At 41.5% G+C, this 2,518-nt stretch overlaps 1 pseudogene; it reads right to left on the minus strand.

Moving 5' to 3' along the window:
• Nucleotides 1-1,085: 1,085 nt before the first annotated feature.
• LOC147004792 (NADH dehydrogenase [ubiquinone] 1 alpha subcomplex subunit 6-like) lies at nt 1,086-1,875 on the minus strand (annotated as a pseudogene).
• Nucleotides 1,876-2,518: the final 643 nt, after the last annotated feature.

Consider the following 2,518-nt stretch of genomic DNA (forward strand, 5'->3'; position numbering starts at 1 on the left):
GGAGGTGGTGACAAGCTGTGTCTTTCCTGGGCATCTCCCCTGTGACTTACGTGTTTTAGTTAGGTCTACTTCCTGTTTTTCTACCACATTCCAGTAATGCCACTATACACACTAAATCTGCTAAAACAACAACAACAACAACAAAACTATGTCAGAGTCATTAAGCTCAAATCAGCTTCTCTCGATCCCCTTCCCCCTCCCCCTCTCTCTAAGACAAGGTGTCCACATGTAACCAGCTTGGTCCAAAGTTGAAATCTTTACTTCCCACCTCCCGAGTGCTGGTGTTACAGGCTCACCGTACCATATGCAATCACCTTTCAATGACTATAGCTTCCAGCCAAGGATCAAGTCTTCAGCCAGCCTATGAGCCTTTTGGATGGTATTCCACATCCAAACTATAGCAGGTCTTATAATCTTGTATGGAAACACACTGCTTTATTTTCTTTAGTTTCTCCGATGTTTACCATTTTCCTCTATAACATGAGCAACGGACAACGGTAAACATGTTTTAATTAACCAAAAGATAGAAGTTATAGAGGTTATAAATCCCTTCTATACACATCAGTAACCTTTTGCTTTGTTGTTGTTGCTGGGGCTAGAATCTAGGGCCCCATGCTTACTACTGAGCTACATGCCTCTTGCCACTGATTTTAAATTATGGTAGTTGTGGGACTCGCCAGTAGCTATTGCTACTTACAGTGTTATATATACTTATAGTGAGGAAACACACGTTACTATATCACCTGTAAAATATTTTTTTTGTACTCCATTGTGTTTTCTTTTCTGCATTTAACCTATTTTTCTTTTCTCAGGGCTGAGAAGATGACTTGGGAGGTAAGAACAGTTGCTGTGTAAAAATGACGCTCTGAGTTCAAATCCTTAGTACCCAGGTAAAAAGGTGAGTGTGCTTGTTCACATGCCTGTTACCCTAATTCTTGGAAGAGCAGAGACAGGAGGATCACTGCAACTTGCTGTCCACCAGCCTAACTCCAGATCTAGTGAGAGACTCTCTCTGAAAAGAGGACCGTGGAGGGTGATAGTTACTTTTCTTTTTTCTTTCTTTTGTTTTGTTTTTTTTTTTACCATCAAATAATGAGTTTATTTATACTCTAATTAAATATTAACATGCACCTTGCCATCAGGTGACCTCATGGGTCATGGCCCATATAGAACTTAGACAAGAAATCCTTTGGCCTTGGTGTTTCTGTTTCATGGAAAAACCGCATAACGTGTGTCCGCTGTTTCCATACTTTGATGGTTTCCTGGAGCTCCATCTTTCCCTTAATGACCAGCAGATCAACCACTCTGGGGTCTGTGACATGAGCATTCTTTTTTTTTTTTTTTTAATATATTTTTTTCTTTTTTTTATTTATTTTTTTAAATTTTTTTTACATATAAAACTATTTTTTTATTACATCTTTTCCTCAATTACATTTCCAATGCTATCCCAAAAGTCCCCCATACCCTCCCCTCTACTTCCCTACCCACCCTTTCCCATTTTTTTTTGGCCCTGGCATTCCCCTGTACTGGGGCATATAAAGTTTGCATGTCCAATGGGCCTCTCTTTCCAGTGATGGCTGACTAGGCCATCTTTTGATACATATGCAGCTAGAGTCAAGAGCTCCGGGGTACTGGTTAGTTCATAATGTTGTTGCACCCATAGGGTTGCGGATCCCACTTTCTCCAGCTTCTCCTGTCCTTGTTTCACCGTGATATCCAGCTGCATTAAGTGCACCGTGTTCCGCACCAACAAGCGCGGTAGAGCTCGCGCACCATCCGCTTGGCCTCGTTCAGGTCGCGACTGAAAATGGGCTTCACCGAGGTACTGGCTGCCATAGCAGCAGCCTGGCGCAGGCCGGTGGCTGCGGCTGCCATCTTGCCCTTTTTTTTTTTTTTTTTGGTTTTTTGAGACAGGGTTTCTCTGTGTAGCCCTGGCTGTCCTGGAACTCACTCTGTAGACCAGGCTGGCCTCGAACTCAGAAATCTGCCTGCCTCTGCCTCCCAAGCGCTGAGAGTAAAGGTGTGTGCCATCACTGCCCGGCTTTTAGTTTCTTTTCAGGCAATGTAAGGAACAGAGAGAGTTATTAATGGCAGATGAAGCATGGTGGAAGGAGCAGGAAGCTGAGGATAACAGCTTTAATTACATGCAGAAAATAGAGAGAATGAATTGGATGTAGTGTGAGGCTATAAACCCCCAAAACCTGTGCCCAACAATGTGCTTCCTGTAGCAAGGCTTCACTTCCTAAAGCTTTATAACTTCTAAACCTAGCATCACCGTGAACCAAGGACCAAATGCGACCCCACCAGTGGGAGACATTTCTTCTTTTTTTCAGGGAGGGGACATTTCTTAGTTTTTATTTTTAATTTAATTTTCTTTTTTTCCTTTTCCATTCCTCCCTCTCTTTCCTCCTTTCCTTTTTTGAGATAGCATCTTTCTTTTTACTTTTCTCTTCTTTTCTTTTCTTTTCTTTTTCTTTTCTTTTTTTAATAAATAAATCTTTTTTTTTTTTTTAAGATT

Source organism: Mus caroli, unplaced genomic scaffold (genome assembly GCF_978045245.1).
Source record: "Mus caroli unplaced genomic scaffold, Mus_caroli_1 scaffold_5, whole genome shotgun sequence".
Lineage (NCBI taxonomy): Eukaryota > Metazoa > Chordata > Mammalia > Rodentia > Muridae > Mus > Mus caroli.